This window comes from Dendrobates tinctorius, unplaced genomic scaffold, assembly GCF_039654945.1.
Source record: "Dendrobates tinctorius isolate UK_male_01 unplaced genomic scaffold, ASM3965494v1 ptg000076l, whole genome shotgun sequence".
In the NCBI taxonomy this organism is placed as follows: domain Eukaryota; kingdom Metazoa; phylum Chordata; class Amphibia; order Anura; family Dendrobatidae; genus Dendrobates; species Dendrobates tinctorius.
This window is the reverse complement of record NW_027361744.1, coordinates 4,951,605-4,979,422: the sequence shown is the minus strand read 5'-3', so window position 1 is coordinate 4,979,422 and position 27,818 is coordinate 4,951,605.

Here is a 27,818-nt window from a genome sequence, read left to right as displayed (position 1 = left end):
TGATTCTACCAAGAAATGTGATTCTTCATTCAAAACCTGATTTTTGCTATTGGGCTCTAGTGAAAAGTGAATGTTTTGAATTTTCTCCAAAAGTAAAGTAGTTGCAAACTCATGCTTTTAGAGATTTGTTTGGGCTCATGAGAGGAGTAGAAAAACATCAAAAATTTCAGTCCTGCATGATTCTACCAAGAAATGTGTGTTCATTCAAACCACTGGTTTTTGATAGTTTGGGCCCTATTGAATAATGAATGTTTTGAATTTTCTCCAAAAGTAAAGTAGTTGCAAACTCATCCTTTTAGAAACTTGTTTGGGCTGTTGAGAGGAGTAAAAAACCATCAAAAATTTCAATCCTGCATGATTCTACCAAGAAATGTGATTCTTCATTCAAAACCTGATTTTTGCTATTGGGCTCTATTGAATAATGAATGTTTTGAATTTTCTCCAAAAGTAAAGTAGTTGCAAACTCATGCTTTTAGAGACTTGTTTGGGCTCAGGAGAGGAGTAGAAAAACATCAAAAATTTCAGTCCTGCATGATTCTACCAAGAAATGTGTGTTCATTGAAACGGCTGGTTTTTGATATTTTGGGCCCTATTGAATAATGAATGTTTTGAATTTTCTCCAAAAGTAAAGTAGTTGCAAACTCATCCTTTTAGAAACTTGTTTGGGCTGTTGAGAGGAGTAAAAAAACATCAAAAATTTCAATCCTGCATGATTCTACCAAGAAATGTGATTCTTCATTCAAAACCTGATTTTTGCTATTGGGCGCTATTGAATAATGAATGTTTTGAATTTTCTCCAAAAGTAAAGTAGTTGCAAACTCATGCTTTTAGAGACTTGTTTGGGCTCATGAGAGGAGTAGAAAAACATCAAAAATTTCAGTCCTGCACGATTCTACCAAGAAATGTGTGTTCATTGAAACCGCTGGTTTTTGATAGTTTGGGCCCTATTGAATAATGAATGTTTTGAATTTTCTCCAAGAGTAAAGTATTTGCAAACTCATCCTTTTAGAAACTTGTTTGGGCTGTTGAGAGGAGTAAAAAACCATCAAAAATTTCAATCCTGCATGATTTTACCAAGAAATGTGATTCTTCATTCAAAACCTAATTTTTGCTATTGGGCTCTATTGAATAGTGAATGTTTTGAATTTTCTCCAAAAGTAAAGTAGTTGCAAACTCATGCTTTTAGAAACTTGTTTGGTCTCATGAGAGGAGTAGAGAAACATCAAAAATTTCAGTCCTGCATGATTCTACCAAGAAATGTGTGTTCATTGAAACCGCTGGTTTTTGATAGTTTGGGCCCTATTGAATAATGAATGTTTTGAATTTTCTCCAAAAGTAAAGTAGTTGCAAACTCATCCTTTTAGAAACTTGTTTGGGCTGTTGAGAGGAGTAAAAAACCATCAAAAATTTCAATCCTGCATGATTCTACCAAGAAATGTGATTCTTCATTCAAAACGCTGGTTTTTGCTATTGGGCTCTATTGAATAATGAATGTTTTGAATTTTCTCCAAAAGTAAAGTAGTTGCAAACTCATCCTTTTAGAGACTTGTTTGGGCTCATGAGAGGAGTAGAAAAACATCAAAAATTTCAGTCCTGCACGATTCTACCAAGAAATGTGTGTTCATTCAAACCGCTGGTTTTTGATATTTTGGGCCCTATTGAATAATGAATGTTTTGAATTTTCTCCAAAAGTAAAGTAGTTGCAAACTCATCCTTTTAGAAACTTGTTTGGGCTGTTGAGAGGAGTAAAAAACCATCAAAAATTTCAATCCTGCATGATTCTACCAAGAAATGTGATTCTCCATTCAAAACCTGATTTTTCCTATTGGGCTCTATTGAATAATGAATGTTTTGAATTTTCTCCAAAAGTAAAGTAGTTGCAAACTCATCCTTTTAGAGACTTGTTTGGGCTCATGAGAGGAGTAGAAAAAAATCAAAAATTTCAGTCCTGCACGATTCTACCAAGAAATGTGTGTTCATTCAAACGGCTGTTTTTTGATATTTTGGGCCCTATTGAATAATGAATGTTTTGAATTTTCTCCAAAAGTAAAGTAGTTGCAAACTCATCCTTTTAGAAACTTATTTGGGCTGTTGAGAGGAGTAAAAAACCATCAAAAATTTCAATCCTGCATGATTCTACCAAGAAATGTGATTCTTCATTCAAATCCTGATTTTTGCTATTGGGCTCTATTGAATAATGAATGTTTTGAATTTTCTCCAAAAGTAAAGTAGTTGCAAACTCATGCTTTTAGAGACTTGTTTGGGCTCATGAGAGGAGTAGAAAAACATCAAAAATTTCAGTCCTGCATGATTCTACCAAGAAATGTGTGTTCATTGAAACCGCTGGTTTTTGATAGTTTGGGCCCTATTGAATAATGAATGTTTTGAATTTTCTCCAAAAGTAAAGTAGTTGCAAACTCATCCTTTTAGAAACTTGTTTGGGCTGTTGAGAGGAGTAAAAAACCATCAAAAATTTCAATCCTGCATGATTCTACCAAGAAATGTGAATCTTCATTCAAAACCTGATTTTTGCTATTGGGCTCTATTGAATAATGAATGTTTTGAATTTTCTCCAAAAGTAAAGTAGTTGCAAACTCATGCTTTTAGAGACTTGTTTGGGCTCATGAGAGGAGTAGAAAAACATCAAAAATTTCAGTCCTGCATGATTCTACCAAGAAATGTGTGTTCATTGAAACCGCTGGTTTTTGATAGTTTGGGCCCTATTGAATAATGAATGTTTTGAATTTTCTCCAAAAGTAAAGTAGTTGCAAACTCATCCTTTTAGAAACTTGTTTGGGCTGTTGAGAGGAGTAAAAAACCATCAAAAATTTCAATCCTGCATGATTCTACCAAGAAATGTGATTCTTCATTCAAAACCTGATTTTTCCTATTGGGCTCTATTGAATAATGAATGTTTTGAATTTTCTCCAAAAGTAAAGTAGTTGCAAACTCATGCTTTTAGAGACTTGTTTGGGCTCATGAGAGGAGTAGAAAAACATCAAAAATTTCAATCCTGCATGATTCTACCAAGAAATGTGTGTTCATTGAAACCGCTGGTTTTTGATAGTTTGGGCCCTATTGAATAATGAATGTTTTGAATTTTCTCCAAAAGTAAAGTAGTTGCAAACTCATCCTTTTAGAAACTTGTTTGGGCTGTTGAGAGGAGTAAAAAACCATCAAAAATTTCAATCCTGCATGATTTTACCAAGAAATGTGATTCTTCATTCAAAACCTGATTTTTGCTATTGGGCTCTATTGAATAATGAATGTTTTGAATTTTCTCCAAAAGTAAAGTAGTTGCAAACTCATGCTTTTAAAGACTTGTTTGGGCTCATGAGAGGAGTAGAAAAACATCAAAAATTTCAGTCCTGCATGATTCTACCAAGAAAAGTGTGTTCATTGAAACCGCTGGTTTTTGATAGTTTGGGCCCTATTGAATAATGAATGTTTTGAATTTTCTCCAAAAGTAAATTAGTTGCAAACTCATCCTTTTAGAAACTTGTTTGGGCTGTTGAGAGGAGTAAAAAACCATCAAAAATTTCAATCCTGCATGATTCTACCAAGAAATGTGAATCTTCATTCAAAACCTGATTTTTGCTATTGGGCTCTATTGAATAATGAATGTTTTGAATTTTCTCCAAAAGTAAAGTAGTTGCAAACTCATGCTTTTAGAGACTTGTTTGGGCTCATGAGAGGAGTAGAAAAACATCAAAAATTTCAGTCTTGCATGATTCTACCAAGAAATGTGTGTTCATTGAAACCGCTGGTTTTTGATAGTTTGGGCCCTATTGAATAATGAATGTTTTGAATTTTCTCCAAAAGTAAATTAGTTGCAAACTCATCCTTTTAGAAACTTGTTTGGGCTGTTGAGAGGAGTAAAAAACCATCAAAAATTTCAATGCAGCATGATTCTACCAAGAAATGTGATTCTTCATTCAAAACCTGATTTTTGCTATTGGGCTCTAATGAAAAGTGAATGTTTTGAATTTTCTCCAAAAGTAAAGTAGTTGCAAACTCATGCTTTTAGAGACTTGTTTGGGCTCATGAGAGGAGTAGAAAAACATCAAAAATTTCAGTCCTGCATGATTCTACCAAGAAATGTGAGTTCATTCAAACCGCTGGTTTTTGATAGTTTGGGCCCTATTGAATAATGAATGTTTTGAATTTTCTCCAAAAGTAAAGTAGTTGCAAACTCATCCTTTTAGAAACTTGTTTGGGCTGTTGAGAGGAGTAAAAAACCATCAAAAATTTCAATCCTGCATGATTCTACCAAGAAATGTGATTCTTCATTCAAAACCTGATTTTTGCTATTGGGCTCTATTGAATAATGAATGTTTTGAATTTTCTCCAAAAGTAAAGTAGTTGCAAACTCATGCTTTTAGAGACTTGTTTGGGCTCAGGAGAGGAGTAGAAAAACATCAAAAATTTCAGTCCTGCATGATTCTACCAAGAAATGTGTGTTCATTGAAACGGCTGGTTTTTGATATTTTGGGCCCTATTGAATAATGAATGTTTTGAATTTTCTCCAAAAGTAAAGTAGTTGCAAACTCATCCTTTTAGAAACTTGTTTGGGCTGTTGAGAGGAGTAAAAAACCATCAAAAATTTCAATCCTGCATGATTCTACCAAGAAATGTGATTCTTCATTCAAAACCTGATTTTTGCTATTGGGCTCTATTGAATAATGAATGTTTTGAATTTTCTCCAAAAGTAAAGTAGTTGCAAACTCATGCTTTTAGAGACTTGTTTGGGCTCATGAGAGGAGTCGAAAAACATCAAAAATTTCAGTCCTGCATGATTCTACCAAGAAATGTGTGTTCATTGAAACCGCTGGTTTTTGATAGTTTGGGCCCTATTGAATAATGAATGTTTTGAATTTTCTCCAAAAGTAAAGTAGTTGCAAACTCATCCTTTTAGAAACTTGTTTGGGCTGTTGAGAGGAGTAAAAAACCATCAAAAATTTCAATCCTGCATGATTTTACCAAGAAATGTGATTCTTCATTCAAAACCTAATTTTTGCTATTGGGCTCTATTGAATAGTGAATGTTTTGAATTTTCTCCAAAAGTAAAGTAGTTGCAAACTCATGCTTTTAGAAACTTGTTTGGTCTCATGAGAGGAGTAGAGAAACATCAAAAATTTCAGTCCTGCATGATTCTACCAAGAAATGTGTGCTCATTGAAACCGCTGGTTTTTGATAGTTTGGGCCCTATTGAATAATGAATGTTTTGAATTTTCTCCAAAAGTAAAGTAGTTGCAAACTCATCCTTTTAGAAACTTGTTTGGGCTGTTGAGAGGAGTAAAAAACCATCAAAAATTTCAATCCTGCATGATTCTACCAAGAAATGTGATTCTTCATTCAAAACGCTGGTTTTTGCTATTGGGCTCTATTGAATAATGAATGTTTTGAATTTTCTCCAAAAGTAAAGTAGTTGCAAACTCATCCTTTTAGAGACTTGTTTGGGCTCATGAGAGGAGTAGAAAAACATCAAAAATTTCAGTCCTGCACGATTCTACCAAGAAATGTGTGTTCATTCAAACCGCTGGTTTTTGATAGTTTGGGCCCTATTGAATAATGAATGTTTGAATTTTCTCCAAAAGTAAAGTAGTTGCAAACTCATCCTTTTAGAAACTTGTTTGGGCTGGTGAGAGGAGTAAAAAACCATCAAAAATTTCAATCCTGCATGATTCTACCAAGAAATGTGATTCTTCATTCAAAACCTGATTTTTGCTATTGGGGTCTATTGAATAATGAATGTTTTGAATTTTCTCCAAAAGTAAAGTAGTTGCAAACTCATGCTTTTAGAGACTTTTTTGGGCTCATGAGAGGAGTAGAAAAACATCAAAAATTTCAGTCCTGCATGATTCTACCAAGAAATGTGTGTTCATTGAAACCGCTGGTTTTTGATAGTTTGGGCCCTATTGAATAATGAATGTTTTGAATTTTCTCCAAAAGTAAAGTAGTTGCAAACTCATCCTTTTAGAAACTTGTTTGGGCTGTTGAGAGGAGTAAAAAACCATCAAAAATTTCAATCCTGCATGATTTTACCAAGAAATGTGATTCTTCATTCAAAACCTGATTTTTGCTATTGGGCTCTATTGAATAATGAATGTTTTGAATTTTCTCCAAAAGTAAAGTAGTTGCAAACTCATGCTTTTAGAGACTTGTTTGGGCTCATGAGAGGAGTAGAAAAACATCAAAAATTTCAGTCCTGCATGATTCTACCAAGAAATGTGTGTTCATTGAAACCGCTGGTTTTTGATAGTTTGGGCCCTATTGAATAATGAATGTTTTGAATTTTCTCCAAAAGTAAAGTAGTGGCAAACTCATCCTTTTAGAAACTTGTTTGGGCTGTTGAGAGGAGTAAAAAACCATCAAAAATTTCAATCCTGCATGATTCTACCAAGAAATGTGATTCTTCATTCAAAACGCTGGTTTTTGCTATTGGGCTCTATTGAATAATGAATGTTTTGAATTTTCTCCAAAAGTAAAGTAGTTGCAAACTCATCCTTTTAGAGACTTGTTTGGGCTCATGAGAGGAGTAGAAAAACATCAAAAATTTCAGTCCTGCACGATTCTACCAAGAAATGTGTGTTCATTCAAACCGCTGGTTTTTGATATTTTGGGCCCTATTGAATAATGAATGTTTTGAATTTTCTCCAAAAGTAAAGTAGTTGCAAACTCATCCTTTTAGAAACTTGTTTGGGCTGTTGAGAGGAGTAAAAAACCATCAAAAATTTCAATCCTGCATGATTCTACCAAGAAATGTGATTCTTCATTCAAAACCTGATTTTTGCTATTGGGCTCTATTGAATAATGAATGTTTTGAATTTTCTCCAAAAGTAAAGTAGTTGCAAACTCATACTTTTAGAGACTTGTTTGGGCTCATGAGAGGAGTAGAAAAACATCAAAAATTTCAGTCCTGCATGATTCTACCAAGAAATGTGTGTTCATTGAAACCGCTGGTTTTTGATATTTTGGGCCCTATTGAATAATGAATGTTTTGAATTTTCTCCAAAAGTAAAGTAGTTGCAAACTCATCCTTTTAGAAACTTGTTTGGGCTGTTGAGAGGAGTAAAAAACCATCAAAAATTTCAATCCTGCATGATTCTACCAAGAAATGTGATTCTTCATTCAAAACCTGATTTTTGCTATTGGGCGCTATTGAATAATGAATGTTTTGAATTTTCTCCAAAAGTAAAGTAGTTGCAAACTCATGCTTTTAAAGACTTGTTTGGGCTCATGAGAGGAGTAGAAAAACATCAAAAATTTCAGTCCTGCACGATTCTACCAAGAAATGTGTGTTCATTGAAAACGGTGGTTTTTGATAGTTTGGGCCCTATTGAATAATGAATGTTTTGAATTTTCTCCAAAAGTAAAGTATTTGCAAACTCATCCTTTTAGAAACTTGTTTGGGCTGTTGAGAGGAGTAAAAAACCATCAAAAATTTCAATCCTGCATGATTCTACCAAGAAATGTGATTCTTCATTCAAAACGCTGGTTTTTGCTATTGGTCTCTATTGAATAATGAATGTTTTGAATTTTCTCCAAAAGTAAAGTAGTTGCAAACTCATCCTTTTAGAGACTTGTTTGGGCTCATGAGAGGAGTAGAAAAACATCAAAAATTTCAGTCCTGCACGATTCTACCAAGAAATGTGTGTTCATTCAAACCGCTGGTTTTTGATATTTTGGGCCTTATAGAATAATGAATGTTTTGAATTTTCTCCAAAAGTAAAGTAGTTGCAAACTCATCCTTTTAGAAACTTGTTTGGGCTGTTGAGAGGAGTAAAAAACCATCAAAAATTTCAATCCTGCATGATTCTACCAAGAAATGTGATTCTTCATTCAAAACGCTGGTTTTTGCTATTGGGCTCTATTGAATAATGAATGTTTTGAATTTTCTCCAAAAGTAAAGTAGTTGCAAACTCATCCTTTTAGAGACTTGTTTGGGCTCATGAGAGGAGTAGAAAAACATCAAAAATTTCAGTCCTGCACGATTCTACCAAGAAATGTGTGTTCATTCAAACCGCTGGTTTTTGATATTTTGGGCCCTATTGAATAATGAATGTTTTGAATTTTCTCCAAAAGTAAAGTAGTTGCAAACTCATCCTTTTAGAAACTTGTTTGGGCTGTTGAGAGGAGTAAAAAACCATCAAAAATTTCAATCCTGCATGATTCACCAAGAAATGTGATTCTTCATTCAAAACCTGATTTTTGCTATTGGGCTCTATTGAATAATGAATGTTTTGAATTTTCTCCAAAAGTAAAGTAGTTGCAAACTCATGCTTTTAGAGACTTGTTTGGGCTCATGAGAGGAGTAGAAAAACATCAAAAATTTCAGTCCTGCATGATTCTACCAAGAAATGTGTGTTCATTCAAACCACTGGTTTTTGATAGTTTGGGCCCTATTGAATAATGAATGTTTTGAATTTTCTCCAAAAGTAAAGTAGTTGCAAACTCATCCTTTTAGAAACTTGTTTGGGCTGTTGAGAGGAGTAAAAAACCATCAAAAATTTCAATCCTGCATGATTCTACCAAGAAATGTGATTCTTCATTCAAAACCTGATTTTTGCTATTGGGCTCTATTGAATAATGAATGTTTTGAATTTTCTCCAAAAGTAAAGTAGTTGCAAACTCATGCTTTTAGAGACTTGTTTGGGCTCATGAGAGGAGTAGAAAAACATCAAAAATTTCAGTCCTGCATGATTCTACCAAGAAATGTGTGTTCATTGAAACCGCTGGTTTTTGATAGTTTGGGCCCTATTGAATAATGAATGTTTTGAATTTTCTCCAAAAGTAAAGTAGTTGCAAACTCATCCTTTTAGAAACTTGTTTGGGCTGTTGAGAGGAGTAAAAAACCATCAAAAATTTCAATGCAGCATGATTCTACCAAGAAATGTGATTCTTCATTCAAAACCTGATTTTTGCTATTGGGCTCTAGTGAAAAGTGAATGTTTTGAATTTTCTCCAAAAGTAAAGTAGTTGCAAACTCATGCTTTTAGAGATTTGTTTGGGCTCATGAGAGGAGTAGAAAAACATCAAAAATTTCAGTCCTGCATGATTCTACCAAGAAATGTGTGTTCATTCAAACCGCTGGTTTTTGATAGTTTGGGCCCTATTGAATAATGAATGTTTTGAATTTTCTCCAAAAGTAAAGTAGTTGCAAACTCATCCTTTTAGAAACTTGTTTGGGCTGTTGAGAGGAGTAAAAAACCATCAAAAATTTCAATCCTGCATGATTTTACCAAGAAATGTGATTCTTCATTCAAAACCTGATTTTTGCTATTGGGCTCTATTGAATAATGAATGTTTTGAATTTTCAACAAAAGTAAAGTAGTTGCAAACTCATGCTTTTAGAGACTTGTTTGGTCTCATGAGAGGAGTAGAAAAACATCAAAAATTTCAGTCCTGCATGATTCTACCAAGAAATGTGTGTTCATTGAAACCGCTGTTTTTTGATAGTTTGGGCCCTATTGAATAATGAATGTTTTGAATTTTCTCCAAAAGTAAAGTAGTTGCAAACTCATCCTTTTAGAAACTTGTTTGGGCTGTTGAGAGGAGTAAAAAACCATCAAAAATTTCAATCCTGCATGATTCTACCAAGAAATGTGATTCTTCATTCAAAACGCTGGTTTTTGCTATTGGGCTCTATTGAATAATGAATGTTTTGAATTTTCTCCAAAAGTAAAGTAGTTGCAAACTCATCCTTTTAGAGACTTGTTTGGGCTCATGAGAGGAGTAGAAAAACATCAAAAATGTCAGTCCTGCACGATTCTACCAAGAAATGTGTGTTCATTCAAACCGCTGGTTTTTGATATTTTGGGCACTATTGAATAATGAATGTTTGAATTTTCTCCAAAAGTAAAGTAGTTGCAAACTCATCCTTTTAGAAACTTGTTTGGGCTGTTGAGAGGAGTAAAAAACCATCAAAAATTTCAATCCTGCATGATTCTACCAAGAAATGTGATTCTTCATTCAAAACCTGATTTTTCCTATTGGGCTCTATTGAATAATGAATGTTTTGAATTTTCTCCAAAAGTAAAGTAGTTGCAAACTCATGCTTTTAGAGACTTGTTTGGGCTCATGAGAGGAGTAGAAAAACATCAAAAATTTCAGTCCTGCATGATTCTACCAAGAAATGTGTGTTCGTTCAAACCGCTGGTTTTTGATAGTTTGGGCCCTATTGAATAATGAATGTTTTGAATTTTCTCCAAAAGTAAAGCAGTTGCAAACTCATCCTTTTAGAAACTTGTTTGGGCTGTTGAGAGGAGTAAAAAACCATCAAAAATTTCAATCCTGCATGATTCACCAAGAAATGTGATTCTTCATTCAAAACCTGATTTTTGCTATTGGGCTCTATTGAATAATGAATGTTTTGAATTTTCTCCAAAAGTAAAGTAGTTGCAAACTCATGCTTTTAGAGACTTGTTTGGGCTCATGAGAGGAGTAGAAAAACATAAAAAATTTCAGTCCTGCATGATTCTACCAAGAAATGTGTGTTCATTCAAACCGCTGGTTTTTGATAGTTTGTGCCCTATTGAATAAAGAATGTTTTGAATTTTCTCCAAAAGTAAAGTAGTTGCAAACTCATGCTTTTAGAGACTTGTTTGGGCTCATTAGAGGAGTAGAAAAACATCAAAAATTTCAGTCCTGCATGATTCTACCAAGAAATGTGTGTTCATTGAAACCGCTGGTTTTTGATATTTTGGGCCCTATTGAATAATGAATGTTTTGAATTTTCTCCAAAAGTAAAGTAGTTGCAAACTCATCCTTTTAGAAACTTGTTTGGGCTGTTGAGAGGAGTAAAAAACCATCAAAAATTTCAATCCTGCATGATTCTACCAAGAAATGTGATTCTTCATTCAAAACCTGATTTTTGCTATTGGGCGCTATTGAATAATGAATGTTTTGAATTTTCTCCAAAAGTAAAGTAGTTGCAAACTCATGCTTTTAGAGACTTGTTTGGGCTCATGAGAGGAGTAGAAAAACATCAAAAATTTCAGTCCTGCACGATTCTACCAAGAAATTTGTGTTCATTGAAACCGGTGGTTTTTGATAGTTTGGGCCCTATTGAATAATGAATGTTTTGAATTTTCTCCAAAAGTAAAGTATTTGCAAACTCATCCTTTTAGAAACTTGTTTGGGCTGTTGAGAGGAGTAAAAAACCATCAAAAATTTCAATCCTGCATGATTCTACCAAGAAATGTGATTCTTCATTCAAAACGCTGGTTTTTGCTATTGGGCTCTATTGAATAATGAATGTTTTGAATTTTCTCCAAAAGTAAAGTAGTTGCAAACTCATCCTTTTAGAGACTTGTTTGGGCTCATGAGAGGAGTAGAAAAACATCAAAAATTTCAGTCCTGCACGATTCTACCAAGAAATGTGTGTCCATTCAAACCGCTGGTTTTTGATATTTTGGGCCTTATAGAATAATGAATGTTTTGAATTTTCTCCAAAAGTAAAGTAGTTGCAAACTCATCCTTTTAGAAACTTGTTTGGGCTGTTGAGAGGAGTAAAAAACCATCAAAAATTTCAATCCTGCATGATTCTACCAAGAAATGTGATTCTTCATTCAAAACGCTGGTTTTTGCTATTGGGCTCTATTGAATAATGAATGTTTTGAATTTTCTCCAAAAGTAAAGTAGTTGCAAACTCATCCTTTTAGAGACTTGTTTGGGCTCATGAGAGGAGTAGAAAAACATCAAAAATTTCAGTCCTGCACGATTCTACCAAGAAATGTGTGTTCATTCAAACCGCTGGTTTTTGATATTTTGGGCCCTAATGTTTTGAATTTTCTCCAAAAGTAAAGTAGTTGCAAACTCATCCTTTTAGAAACTTGTTTGGGCTGTTGAGAGGAGTAAAAAACCATCAAAAATTTCAATCCTGCATGATTCACCAAGAAATGTGATTCTTCATTCAAAACCTGATTTTTGCTATTGGGCTCTATTGAATAATGAATGTTTTGAATTTTCTCCAAAAGTAAAGTAGTTGCAAACTCATGCTTTTAGAGACTTGTTTGGGCTCATGAGAGGAGTAGAAAAACATCAAAAATTTCAGTCCTGCATGATTCTACCAAGAAATGTGTGTTCATTGAAACCGCTGTTTTTTGATAGTTTGGGCCCTATTGAATAATGAATGTTTTGAATTTTCTCCAAAAGTAAAGTAGTTGCAAACTCATCCTTTTAGAAACTTGTTTGGGCTGTTGAGAGGAGTAAAAAACCATCAAAAATTTCAATCCTGCATGATTCTACCAAGAAATGTGATTCTTCATTCAAAACGCTGGTTTTTGCTATTGGGCTCTATTGAATAATGAATGTTTTGAATTTTCTCCAAAAGTAAAGTAGTTGCAAACTCATCCTTTTAGAGACTTGTTTGGGCTCATGAGAGGAGTAGAAAAACATCAAAAATGTCAGTCCTGCATGATTCTACCAAGAAATGTGTGTTCATTCAAACCGCTGGTTTTTGATAGTTTGTGCCCTATTGAATAAAGAATGTTTTGAATTTTCTCCAAAAGTAAAGTAGTTGCAAACTCATGCTTTTAGAGACTTGTTTGGGCTCATTAGAGGAGTAGAAAAACATCAAAAATTTCAGTCCTGCATGATTCTACCAAGAAATGTGTGTTCATTGAAACCGCTGGTTTTTGATATTTTGGGCCCTATTGAATAATGAATGTTTTGAATTTTCTCCAAAAGTAAAGTAGTTGCAAACTCATCCTTTTAGAAACTTGTTTGGGCTGTTGAGAGGAGTAAAAAACCATCAAAAATTTCAATCCTGCATGATTCTACCAAGAAATGTGATTCTTCATTCAAAACCTGATTTTTGCTATTGGGCGCTATTGAATAATGAATGTTTTGAATTTTCTCCAAAAGTAAAGTAGTTGCAAACTCATGCTTTTAGAGACTTGTTTGGGCTCATGAGAGGAGTAGAAAAACATCAAAAATTTCAGTCCTGCACGATTCTACCAAGAAATTTGTGTTCATTGAAACCGGTGGTTTTTGATAGTTTGGGCCCTATTGAATAATGAATGTTTTGAATTTTCTCCAAAAGTAAAGTATTTGCAAACTCATCCTTTTAGAAACTTGTTTGGGCTGTTGAGAGGAGTAAAAAACCATCAAAAATTTCAATCCTGCATGATTCTACCAAGAAATGTGATTCTTCATTCAAAACGCTGGTTTTTGCTATTGGGCTCTATTGAATAATGAATGTTTTGAATTTTCTCCAAAAGTAAAGTAGTTGCAAACTCATCCTTTTAGAGACTTGTTTGGGCTCATGAGAGGAGTAGAAAAACATCAAAAATTTCAGTCCTGCACGATTCTACCAAGAAATGTGTGTCCATTCAAACCGCTGGTTTTTGATATTTTGGGCCTTATAGAATAATGAATGTTTTGAATTTTCTCCAAAAGTAAAGTAGTTGCAAACTCATCCTTTTAGAAACTTGTTTGGGCTGTTGAGAGGAGTAAAAAATCATCAAAAATTTCAATCCTGCATGATTCTACCAAGAAATGTGATTCTTCATTCAAAACGCTGGTTTTTGCTATTGGGCTCTATTGAATAATGAATGTTTTGAATTTTCTCCAAAAGTAAAGTAGTTGCAAACTCATCCTTTTAGAGACTTGTTTGGGCTCATGAGAGGAGTAGAAAAACATCAAAAATTTCAGTCCTGCACGATTCTACCAAGAAATGTGTGTTCATTCAAACCGCTGGTTTTTGATATTTTGGGCCCTAATGTTTTGAATTTTCTCCAAAAGTAAAGTAGTTGCAAACTCATCCTTTTAGAAACTTGTTTGGGCTGTTGAGAGGAGTAAAAAACCATCAAAAATTTCAATCCTGCATGATTCACCAAGAAATGTGATTCTTCATTCAAAACCTGATTTTTGCTATTGGGCTCTATTGAATAATGAATGTTTTGAATTTTCTCCAAAAGTAAAGTAGTTGCAAACTCATGCTTTTAGAGACTTGTTTGGGCTCATGAGAGGAGTAGAAAAACATCAAAAATTTCAGTCCTGCATGATTCTACCAAGAAATGTGTGTTCATTGAAACCGCTGGTTTTTGATATTTTGGGCCCTATTGAATAATGAATGTTTTGAATTTTCTCCAAAAGTAAAGTAGTTGCAAACTCATCCTTTTAGAAACTTGTTTGGGCTGTTGAGAGGAGTAAAAAACCATCAAAAATTTCAATCCTGCATGATTCTACCAAGAAATGTGATTCTTCATTCAAAACCTGATTTTTGCTATTGGGCGCTATTGAATAATGAATGTTTTGAATTTTCTCCAAAAGTAAAGTAGTTGCAAACTCATGCTTTTAGAGACTTGTTTGGGCTCATGAGAGGAGTAGAAAAACATCAAAAATTTCAGTCCTGCACGATTCTACCAAGAAATGTGTGTTCATTGAAACCGCTGGTTTTTGATAGTTTGGGCCCTATTGAATAATGAATGTTTTGAATTTTCTCCAAAAGTAAAGTATTTGCAAACTCATCCTTTTAGAAACTTGTTTGGGCTGTTGAGAGGAGTAAAAAACCATCAAAAATTTCAATCCTGCATGATTCTACCAAGAAATGTGATTCTTCATTCAAAACCTGATTTTTGCTATTGGGCTCTATTGAATAATGAATGTTTTGAATTTTCTCCAAAAGTAAAGTAGTTGCAAACTTATGCTTTTAGAGACTTGTTTGGGCTCATGAGTGGAGTCGAAAAACATCAAAAATTTCAGTCCTGCATGATTCTACCAAGAAATGTGTGTTCATTGAAACCGCTGGTTTTTGATAGTTTGGGCCCTATTGAATAATGAATGTTTTGAATTTTCTCCAAAAGTAAAGTAGTTGCAAACTCATCCTTTTAGAAACTTGTTTGGGCTGTTGAGAGGAGTAAAAAACCATCAAAAATTTCAATCCTGCATGATTTTACCAAGAAATGTGATTCTTCATTCAAAACCTAATTTTTGCTATTGGGCTCTATTGAATAGTGAATGTTTTGAATTTTCTCCAAAAGTAAAGTAGTTGCAAACTCATGCTTTTAGAAACTTGTTTGGGCTCATGAGAGGAGTAGAAAAACATCAAAAATTTCAGTCCTGCATGATTCTACCAAGAAATGTGTGTTCATTGAAACCGCTGGTTTTTGATAGTTTGGGCCCTATTGAATAATGAATGTTTTGAATTTTCTCCAAAAGTAAAGTAGTTGCAAACTCATCCTTTTAGAAACTTGTTTGGGCTGTTGAGAGGAGTAAAAAACCATCAAAAATTTCAATCCTGCATGATTTTACCAAGAAATGTGATTCTTCATTCAAAACCTGATTTTTGCTATTGGGCTCTATTGAATAATGAATGTTTTGAATTTTCTCCAAAAGTAAAGTAGTTGCAAACTCATGCTTTTAGAGACTTGTTTGGTCTCATGAGAGGAGTAGAAAAACATCAAAAATTTCAGTCCTGCATGATTCTACCAAGAAATGTGTGTTCATTGAAACCGCTGGTTTTTGATAGTTTGGGCCCTATTGAATAATGAATGTTTTGAATTTTCTCCAAAAGTTAAGTATTTGCAAACTCATCCTTTTAGAAACTTGTTTGGGCTGTTGAGAGGAGTAAAAAACCATCAAAAATTTCAATCCTGCATGATTCTACCAAGAAATGTGATTCTTCATTCAAAACCTGATTTTTGCTATTGGGCTCTATTGAATAATGAATGTTTTGAATTTTCTCCAAAAGTAAAGTAGTTGCAAACTCATGCTTTTAGAGACTTGTTTGGGCTCATGAGAGGAGTCGAAAAACATCAAAAATTTCAGTCCTGCATGATTCTACCAAGAAATGTGTGTTCATTGAAACCGCTGGTTTTTGATAGTTTGGGCCCTATTGAATAATGAATGTTTTGAATTTTCTCCAAAAGTAAAGTAGTTGCAAACTCATCCTTTTAGAAACTTGTTTGGGCTGTTGAGAGGAGTAAAAAACCATCAAAAATTTCAATCCTGCATGATTTTACCAAGAAATGTGATTCTTCATTCAAAACCTGATTTTTGCTATTGGGCTCTATTGAATAATGAATGTTTTGAATTTTCTCCAAAAGTAAAGTAGTTGCAAACTCATGCTTTTAGAGACTTGTTTGGTCTCATGAGAGGAGTAGAAAAACATCAAAAATTTCAGTCCTGCATGATTCTACCAAGAAATGTGTGTTCATTGAAACCGCTGGTTTTTGATAGTTTGGGCCCTATTGAATAATGAATGTTTTGAATTTTCTCCAAAAGTAAAGTATTTGCAAACTCATCCTTTTAGAAACTTGTTTGGGCTGTTGAGAGGAGTAAAAAACCATCAAAAATTTCAATCCTGCATGATTCTACCAAGAAATGTGATTCTTCATTCAAAACCTGATTTTTGCTATTGGGCGCTATTGAATAATGAATGTTTTGAATTTTCTCCAAAAGTAAAGTAGTTGCAAACTCATGCTTTTAGAGACTTGTTTGGGCTCATGAGAGGAGTAGAAAAACATCAAAAATTTCAGTCCTGCACGATTCTACCAAGAAATGTGTGTTCATTGAAACCGCTGGTTTTTGATAGTTTGGGCCCTATTAAATAATGAATGTTTTGAATTTTCTCCAAAAGTAAAGTATTTGCAAACTCATCCTTTTAGAAACTTGTTTGGGCTGTTGAGAGGAGTAAAAAACCATCAAAAATTTCAATCCTGCATGATTTTACCAAGAAATGTGATTCTTCATTCAAACCTGATTTTTGCTATTGGGCTCTATTGAATAATGAATGTTTTGAATTTTCTCCAAAAGTAAAGTAGTTGCAAACTCATGCTTTTAGAGACTTGTTTGGTCTCATGAGAGGAGTCGAAAAACATCAAAAATTTCAGTCCTGCATGATTCTACCAAGAAATGTGTGTTCATTGAAACCGCTGGTTTTTGATAGTTTGGGCCCTATTGAATAATGAATGTTTTGAATTTTCTCCAAAAGTAAAGTAGTTGCAAACTCATCCTTTTAGAAACTTGTTTGGGCTGTTGAGAGGAGTAAAAAACCATCAAAAATTTCAATGCAGCATGATTCTACCAAGAAATGTGATTCTTCATTCAAAACCTGATTTTTGCTATTGGGCTCTATTGAATAATGAATGTTTTGAATTTTCTCCAAAAGTAAAGTAGTTGCAAACTCATCCTTTTAGAGACTTGTTTGGGCTCATGAGAGGAGTAGAAAAACATCAAAAATTTCAGTCCTGCATGATTCTACCAAGAAATGTGTGTTCATTCAAACCGCTGGTTTTTGATAGTTTGGGCCCTATTGAATAATGAATGTTTTGAATTTTCTCCAAAAGTAAAGTAGTTGCAAACTCATCCTTTTAGAAACTTGTTTGGGCTGTTGAGAGGAGTAAAAAACCATCAAAAATTTCAATGCAGCATGATTCTACCAAGAAATGTGATTCTTCATTCAAAACGCTGGTTTTTGCTATTGGGCTCTATTGAATAATGAATGTTTTGAATTTTCTCCAAAAGTAAAGTAGTTGCAAACTCATCCTTTTAGACACTTGTTTGGGCTCATGAGAGGAGTAGAAAAACATCAAAAATTTCAGTCCTGCATGATTCTACCAAGAAATGTGTGTTCATTCAAACCGCTGGTTTTTGATAGTTTGGGCCCTATTGAATAATGAATGTTTTGAATTTTCTCCAAAAGTAAAGTAGTTGCAAACTCATCCTTTTAGAAACTTGTTTGGGCTGTTGAGAGGAGTAAAAAACCATCAAAAATTTCAATCCTGCATGATTTTACCAAGAAATGTGATTCTTCATTCAAAACCTGATTTTTGCTATTGGGCTCTATTGAATAATGAATGTTTTGAATTTTCTCCAAAAGTAAAGTAGTTGCAAACTCATGCTTTTAGAGACTTGTTTGGTCTCATGAGAGGAGTAGAAAAACATCAAAAATTTCAGTCCTGCATGATTCTACCAAGAAATGTGTGTTCATTGAAACCGCTGGTTTTTGTTAGTTTGGGCCCTATTGAATAATGAATGTTTTGAATTTTCTCCAAAAGTAAAGTAGTTGCAAACTCATCCTTTTAGAAACTTGTTTGGGCTGTTGAGAGGAGTAAAAAACCATCAAAAATTTCAATGCAGCATGATTCTACCAAGAAATGTGATTCTTCATTCAAAACCTGATTTTTGCTATTGGGCTCTATTGAATAATGAATGTTTTGAATTTTCTCCAAAAGTAAAGTAGTTGCAAACTCATCCTTTTAGAGACTTGTTTGGGCTCATGAGAGGAGTAGAAAAACATCAAAAATTTCAGTCCTGCATGATTCTACCAAGAAATGTGTGTTCATTGAAACCGCTGGTTTTTGTTAGTTTGGGCCCTATTGAATAATGAATGTTTTGAATTTTCTCCAAAAGTAAAGTAGTTGCAAACTCATCCTTTTAGAAACTTGTTTGGGCTGTTGAGAGGAGTAAAAAACCATCAAAAATTTCAATCCTGCATGATTCTACCAAGAAATGTGATTCTTCATTCAAAACCTGATTTTTGCTATTGGGCTCTATTGAATAATGAATGTTTTGAATTTTCTCCAAAAGTAAAGTAGTTGCAAGCTCATGCTTTTAGAGACTTGTTTGGGCTCATGAGAGGAGTAGAAAAACATCAAAAATTTCAGTCCTGCATGATTCTACCAAGAAATGTGTGTTCATTGAAACCGCTGGTTTTTGATAGTTTGGGCCCTATTGAATAATGAATGTTTTGAATTTTCTCCAAAAGTAAAGTAGTGGCAAACTCATCCTTTTAGAAACTTGTTTGGGCTGTTGAGAGGAGTAAAAAACCATCAAAAATTTCAATCCTGCATGATTCTACCAAGAAATGTGATTCTTCATTCAAAACGCTGGTTTTTGCTATTGGGCTCTATTGAATAATGAATGTTTTGAATTTTCTCCAAAAGTAAAGTAGTTGCAAACTCATCCTTTTAGAGACTTGTTTGGGCTCATGAGAGGAGTAGAAAAACATCAAAAATTTCAGTCCTGCACGATTCTACCAAGAAATGTGTGTTCATTCAAACCGCTGGTTTTTGATATTTTGGGCCCTATTGAATAATGAATGTTTTGAATTTTCTCCAAAAGTAAAGTAGTTGCAAACTCATCCTTTTAGAAACTTGTTTGGGCTGTTGAGAGGAGTACAAAACCATCAAAAATTTCAATCCTGCATGATTCTACCAAGAAATGTGATTCTTCATTCAAAACCTGATTTTTGCTATTGGGCTCTATTGAATAATGAATGTTTTGAATTTTCTCCAAAAGTAAAGTAGTTGCAAACTCATGCTTTTAGAGACTTGTTTGGGCTCATGAAAGGAGTAGAAAAACATCAAAAATTTCAGTCCTGCATGATTCTACCAAGAAATGTGTGTTCATTGAAACCGCTGGTTTTTGATAGTTTGGGCCCTATTGAATAATGAATGTTTTGAATTTTCTCCAAAAGTAAAGTATTTGCAAACTCATCCTTTTAGAAACTTGTTTGGGCTGTTGAGAGGAGTAAAAAACCATCAAAAATTTCAATCCTGCATGATTCTACCAAGAAATGTGATTCTTCATTCAAAACGCTGGTTTTTGCTATTGGGCTCTATTGAATAATGAATGTTTTGAATTTTCTCCAAAAGTAAAGTAGTTGCAAACTCATCCTTTTAGAGACTTGTTTGGGCTCATGAGAGGAGTAGAAAAACATCAAAAATTTCAGTCCTGCATGATTCTACCAAGAAATGTGTGTTCATTCAAACCGCTGGTTTTTGATAGTTTGGGCCCTATTGAATAATGAATGTTTTGAATTTTCTCCAAAAGTAAAGTAGTTGCAAACTCATCCTTTTAGAAACTTGTTTGGGCTGTTGAGAGGAGTAAAAAACCATCAAAAATTTCAATGCAGCATGATTCTACCAAGAAATGTGATTCTTCATTCAAAACGCTGGTTTTTGCTATTGGGCTCTATTGAATAATGAATGTTTTGAATTTTCTCCAAAAGTAAAGTAGTTGCAAACTCATCCTTTTAGACACTTGTTTGGGCTCATGAGAGGAGTAGAAAAACATCAAAAATTTCAGTCCTGCATGATTCTACCAAGAAATGTGTGTTCATTCAAACCGCTGGTTTTTGATAGTTTGGGCCCTATTGAATAATGAATGTTTTGAATTTTCTCCAAAAGTAAAGTAGTTGCAAACTCATCCTTTTAGAAACTTGTTTGGGCTGTTGAGAGGAGTAAAAAACCATCAAAAATTTCAATCCTGCATGATTTTACCAAGAAATGTGATTCTTCATTCAAAACCTGATTTTTGCTATTGGGCTCTATTGAATAATGAATGTTTTGAATTTTCTCCAAAAGTAAAGTAGTTGCAAACTCATCCTTTTAGACACTTGTTTGGGCTCATGAGAGGAGTAGAAAAACATCAAAAATTTCAGTCCTGCATGATTCTACCAAGAAATGTGTGTTCATTCAAACCGCTGGTTTTTGATAGTTTGGGCCCTATTGAATAATGAATGTTTTGAATTTTCTCCAAAAGTAAAGTAGTTGCAAACTCATCCTTTTAGAAACTTGTTTGGGCTGTTGAGAGGAGTAAAAAACCATCAAAAATTTCAATGCAGCATGATTCTACCAAGAAATGTGATTCTTCATTCAAAACGCTGGTTTTTGCTATTGGGCTCTATTGAATAATGAATGTTTTGAATTTTCTCCAAAAGTAAAGTAGTTGCAAACTCATCCTTTTAGACACTTGTTTGGGCTCATGAGAGGAGTAGAAAAACATAAAAAATTTCAGTCCTGCATGATTCTACCAAGAAATGTGTGTTCATTCAAACCGCTGGTTTTTGATAGTTTGGGCCCTATTGAATAATGAATGTTTTGAATTTTCTCCAAAAGTAAAGTAGTTGCAAACTCATCCTTTTAGAAACTTGTTTGGGCTGTTGAGAGGAGTACAAAACCATCAAAAATTTCAATCCTGCATGATTCTACCAAGAAATGTGATTCTTCATTCAAAACCTGATTTTTGCTATTGGGCTCTATTGAATAATGAATGTTTTGAATTTTCTCCAAAAGTAAAGTAGTTGCAAACTCATGCTTTTAGAGACTTGTTTGGGCTCATGAAAGGAGTAGAAAAACATCAAAAATTTCAGTCCTGCATGATTCTACCAAGAAATGTGTGTTCATTGAAACCGCTGGTTTTTGATAGTTTGGGCCCTATTGAATAATGAATGTTTTGAATTTTCTCCAAAAGTAAAGTATTTGCAAACTCATCCTTTTAGAAACTTGTTTGGGCTGTTGAGAGGAGTAAAAAACCATCAAAAATTTCAATCCTGCATGATTCTACCAAGAAATGTGATTCTTCATTCAAAACGCTGGTTTTTGCTATTGGGCTCTATTGAATAATGAATGTTTTGAATTTTCTCCAAAAGTAAAGTAGTTGCAAACTCATCCTTTTAGAGACTTGTTTGGGCTCATGAGAGGAGTAGAAAAACATCAAAAATTTCAGTCCTGCATGATTCTACCAAGAAATGTGTGTTCATTCAAACCGCTGGTTTTTGATAGTTTGGGCCCTATTGAATAATGAATGTTTTGAATTTTCTCCAAAAGTAAAGTAGTTGCAAACTCATCCTTTTAGAAACTTGTTTGGGCTGTTGAGAGGAGTAAAAAACCATCAAAAATTTCAATGCAGCATGATTCTACCAAGAAATGTGATTCTTCATTCAAAACGCTGGTTTTTGCTATTGGGCTCTATTGAATAATGAATGTTTTGAATTTTCTCCAAAAGTAAAGTAGTTGCAAACTCATCCTTTTAGACACTTGTTTGGGCTCATGAGAGGAGTAGAAAAACATCAAAAATTTCAGTCCTGCATGATTCTACCAAGAAATGTGTGTTCATTCAAACCGCTGGTTTTTGATAGTTTGGGCCCTATTGAATAATGAATGTTTTGAATTTTCTCCAAAAGTAAAGTAGTTGCAAACTCATCCTTTTAGAAACTTGTTTGGGCTGTTGAGAGGAGTAAAAAACCATCAAAAATTTCAATCCTGCATGATTTTACCAAGAAATGTGATTCTTCATTCAAAACCTGATTTTTGCTATTGGGCTCTATTGAATAATGAATGTTTTGAATTTTCTCCAAAAGTAAAGTAGTTGCAAACTCATGCTTTTAGAGACTTGTTTGGTCTCATGAGAGGAGTAGAAAAACATCAAAAATTTCAGTCCTGCATGATTCTACCAAGAAATGTGTGTTCATTGAAACCGCTGGTTTTTGTTAGTTTGGGCCCTATTGAATAATGAATGTTTTGAATTTTCTCCAAAAGTAAAGTAGTTGCAAACTCATCCTTTTAGAAACTTGTTTGGGCTGTTGAGAGGAGTAAAAAACCATCAAAAATTTCAATGCAGCATGATTCTACCAAGAAATGTGATTCTTCATTCAAAACCTGATTTTTGCTATTGGGCTCTATTGAATAATGAATGTTTTGAATTTTCTCCAAAAGTAAAGTAGTTGCAAACTCATCCTTTTAGAGACTTGTTTGGGCTCATGAGAGGAGTAGAAAAACATCAAAAATTTCAGTCCTGCATGATTCTACCAAGAAATGTGTGTTCATTGAAACCGCTGGTTTTTGTTAGTTTGGGCCCTATTGAATAATGAATGTTTTGAATTTTCTCCAAAAGTAAAGTAGTTGCAAACTCATCCTTTTAGAAACTTGTTTGGGCTGTTGAGAGGAGTAAAAAACCATCAAAAATTTCAATCCTGCATGATTCTACCAAGAAATGTGATTCTTCATTCAAAACCTGATTTTTGCTATTGGGCTCTATTGAATAATGAATGTTTTGAATTTTCTCCAAAAGTAAAGTAGTTGCAAGCTCATGCTTTTAGAGACTTGTTTGGGCTCATGAGAGGAGTAGAAAAACATCAAAAATTTCAGTCCTGCATGATTCTACCAAGAAATGTGTGTTCATTGAAACCGCTGGTTTTTGATAGTTTGGGCCCTATTGAATAATGAATGTTTTGAATTTTCTCCAAAAGTAAAGTAGTGGCAAACTCATCCTTTTAGAAACTTGTTTGGGCTGTTGAGAGGAGTAAAAAACCATCAAAAATTTCAATCCTGCATGATTCTACCAAGAAATGTGATTCTTCATTCAAAACGCTGGTTTTTGCTATTGGGCTCTATTGAATAATGAATGTTTTGAATTTTCTCCAAAAGTAAAGTAGTTGCAAACTCATCCTTTTAGAGACTTGTTTGGGCTCATGAGAGGAGTAGAAAAACATCAAAAATTTCAGTCCTGCACGATTCTACCAAGAAATGTGTGTTCATTCAAACCGCTGGTTTTTGATATTTTGGGCCCTATTGAATAATGAATGTTTTGAATTTTCTCCAAAAGTAAAGTAGTTGCAAACTCATCCTTTTAGAAACTTGTTTGGGCTGTTGAGAGGAGTACAAAACCATCAAAAATTTCAATCCTGCATGATTCTACCAAGAAATGTGATTCTTCATTCAAAACCTGATTTTTGCTATTGGGCTCTATTGAATAATGAATGTTTTGAATTTTCTCCAAAAGTAAAGTAGTTGCAAACTCATGCTTTTAGAGACTTGTTTGGGCTCATGAAAGGAGTAGAAAAACATCAAAAATTTCAGTCCTGCATGATTCTACCAAGAAATGTGTGTTCATTGAAACCGCTGGTTTTTGATAGTTTGGGCCCTATTGAATAATGAATGTTTTGAATTTTCTCCAAAAGTAAAGTATTTGCAAACTCATCCTTTTAGAAACTTGTTTGGGCTGTTGAGAGGAGTAAAAAACCATCAAAAATTTCAATCCTGCATGATTCTACCAAGAAATGTGATTCTTCATTCAAAACGCTGGTTTTTGCTATTGGGCTCTATTGAATAATGAATGTTTTGAATTTTCTCCAAAAGTAAAGTAGTTGCAAACTCATCCTTTTAGAGACTTGTTTGGGCTCATGAGAGGAGTAGAAAAACATCAAAAATTTCAGTCCTGCATGATTCTACCAAGAAATGTGTGTTCATTCAAACCGCTGGTTTTGATAGTTTGGGCCCTATTGAATAATGAATGTTTTGAATTTTCTCCAAAAGTAAAGTAGTTGCAAACTCATCCTTTTAGAAACTTGTTTGGGCTGTTGAGAGGAGTAAAAAACCATCAAAAATTTCAATCCTGCATGATTCTACCAAGAAATGTGATTCTTCATTCAAAACCTGAATTTTGCTATTGGGCTCTATTGAATAATGAATGTTTTGAATTTTCTCCAAAAGTAAAGTAGTTGCAAACTCATGCTTTTAGAGACTTGTTTGGGCTCATGAGAGGAGTAGAAAAACATCAAAAATTTCAGTCCTGCATGATTCTACCAAGAAATGTGTGTTCATTGAAACCGCTGGTTTTTGATAGTTTGGGCCCTATTGAATAATGAATGTTTTGAATTTTCTCCAAAAGTAAAGTAGTTGCAAACTCATCCTTTTAGAAACTTGTTTGGGCTGTTGAGAGGAGTAAAAAACCATCAAAAATTTCAATGCAGCATGATTCTACCAAGAAATGTGATTCTTCATTCAAAACCTGATTTTTGCTATTGGGCTCTAGTGAAAAGTGAATGTTTTGAATTTTCTCCAAAAGTAAAGTAGTTGCAAACTCATGCTTTTAGAGACTTGTTTGGGCTCATGAGAGGAGTAGAAAAACATCAAAAATTTCAGTCCTGCATGATTCTACCAAGAAATGTGTGTTCATTGAAACCGCTGGTTTTTGATAGTTTGGGCCCTATTGAATAATGAATGTTTTGAATTTTCTCCAAAAGTAAAGTAGTTGCAAACTCATCCTTTTAGAAACTTGTTTGGGCTGTTGAGAGGAGTAAAAAACCATCAAAAATTTCAATCCTGCATGATTTTACCAAGAAATGTGATTCTTCATTCAAAACCTGATTTTTGCTATTGGGCTCTATTGAATAATGAATGTTTTGAATTTTCTCCAAAAGTAAAGTAGTTGCAAACTCATGCTTTTTTTATTTAAATGTTTTTATTAAGTTTTGTGAATTTTTTAACAGGAAAGGAAAGAAAGTGGGAAAGGATTAGGTGAGGAAAGGATACCCCCTGTAAATACAGGGAGACCCCCAGATGGGGGAATAGACAGGTATACAAACATAAAATACCATAATTACAACATTCGTACAAAGTAAAGCTGTAGTTGCATGTATTTACATCATACGTACAAAATAAAAGCGTCATACGTACAAAAATAAAAATTGTAGTTGCATGTTACCTGTCCCGTCCGTAACCACTAGATGGTCTAGGACCTGTTTGGGGGCTTTACCCCCCCGACCTCAACCACACAAGGTGGCTCTAGGACCGATTGGGGGGTAAAAAAAATTCAAATAAGCTACAAAACAAATCTGCTTCATTTACATGGATATATCTAAACAAAAGGAAAACCTAGCACTAGAAACGTAGTTTAGACCATGTAGGGGAAAGTTCGGCTTTATTCTCAAATCTGCTCGTGGAATATAAATCTCAGAACACAATTATATCTGACATATATGTGAAAAGCTTTGAAAGGTCCAAGTAGTCCAGGTTTCATGATAATAAAATCCAATCTAGACTAGATCCCAAGCCCAGGAATGATGAATCAGAGGTCTTGCACAGATGAATGTAAATTTTTGGGAAGATGATTATTAGAAATAAATCCAGCATCTCTAAGGAAATCTATACCATCCCGCGGAGACAGGATATGAATTATGTTTGAAGCATATCTCACGATTAATGTAGAATTTTGGGACCAATTATAGTCAATACTAGCCCGGCGAAGCTCAGTTGTTATTTGTAAAAATGACCTACGTTTTTCTATAGTGTTTTTGCATAGATCTTTAAAAAAAACTAAGTTTTTATAGGGAGACGAAAGAAAACTAGGATTTTTTGTTAAACCAAGAAGAGTGTTTCTGATCCAGTTAGGATAAAATGAGACAATAACATCTCTAGTTAAGTCAGACGGCAGGGAGGAAGGTCTACGAATCCTAAATATTTTTTCAATTAGATTTTTACCTTTAGTTTCCGGAAATAAGTAATACATCATTGAGGAAACATACTCCCTCAATCTAGTTGGTTGAACTGACTCGGGAATACCCCTGATTTTAACATTATTTTTCCTCTTCAAATCCTCAAAATTGGACAACGAACATCTGAATGAGGCAATCTCCTTCTGTATATCCCTCAAAGAATCCGAGATCTCATGAAATTTTGATGCTTCAATAGAGGAGGAAAATTCAGATTGTTTAAACGTAGATTTTACTGTAGAGAGGGAAATATCAGGAGTATTGTTAGGTTTTATTACATTCTCGCTGACTATAATTGAAAAAATACTCTTCATAAGTTGCTTAATCGAGTTTCCTAATATTTTAATTTTGTCTATACCCGGGTCTCCAACACTACTAATCCCCAGATCATTCAACGAAATTAAAAAGGTTTTGCATGATTTAATCAGAAAATCCTCAACGGGGAAACTCCCAGGAACCAATATATTATGTAGCGAGAGTGGATCAGTAAATACCTCTTTAACATCACACTCTGTCTTTTCTTGAGCTATATCAATTTTATCATCTTGAAAAAGCTTATTATAACCAGATTCTCCATTACTGATAGGGCTCTCAGACATGAAGGAACTTATCGAAGATGCCTCATCCGTGTCACTTATATCAACTGAATCAATCAAATCATTTTCCGAGTTCCCGAAAGAGACTACCTCCTTCCCAGAGGCCTCCGAGTCTGCATTTTCTAATTCCTCCCCACCGTCAGATGATGGTTCTGACTTATTATAATTTAGTCCTGTCTGGTGATTAGAAGAATCCTCCCTATTTGTGTATAAAGCAAGAAGGTAATTTTCAATTCGAGCAATCAAAACATTTGACTCTTTAGTCATGGACTGGATAATGTTATCCAGCCCAAAATCTTCCTTTCCAAAGGCAGCGTTAGTTGGTTTTTCATAAAAACTATTTTTTTGTAGCCCCTTATCAATACCAGAGTCTAAAAATTGCTTGTCTCCTAGATTTTTTTGAAATCCCATATTAAAATCTGTCCCACAGTATGACTGAGCTCCCCCATAGCATGATAATCCCATCTCCCCATTAAATAGTTGTTTAGGTGTGTTTACTGGTATAAATTCCGCTGCATCATATCGCAAATCACTATTAAGATGCTTAATAGAAGGTATTAATGGTACAACAGATGTGCATAATGATAAATCTATAGTAGGTTTAAATAGTGGTAATGCCGATTTTTCAACTCCGCTACAACTCTCCTGTAGCACAGCCACAACACCAGACCCATTTTCCCAACTTTTCCTTTGATTGTTATTAGTTGTGACCTGGGTTGCACTGTGCCCAGGAGACCCCGCCGCCAGCACCCCACACGAAAAGGATATATCAGATTGTTCACATTGTTGCGATGCGTCAATTATTTCCCCGTCACCTCTCCGCTTCAGAGTCTCCTCTGTCACTCCTCTTAAGGCACAGGGAACCACAATTGATGGTACTGTGTGGTTCCCCGAGTCCAACACAGGTGCAAAGGCCTCAGCACCACCGCATCTCAATGGCAGCGCAATTGCGGCATCTGCTGCCATCAGCTGATCAAAGATCTCCCCCGAAGCCAATATCGATCCGATCCTAGGAACTCCCCGCATCCACGTACGAGCAGTCAGCCGGGCTCCTGATTGTTCCTTAATGTCCCCAGATCGGCCGCAGAAGGACAACTCACCGGGACCGCATGTCGGGGAAGAAGGGGATTTCCCGCCGCTATTCCTCCTCTGCCGCACGGCCGCGGCTTTCACTGCAGTCTTCCCGCTCCGGTCCTTCAAAGCGGGGACCGCTCCAG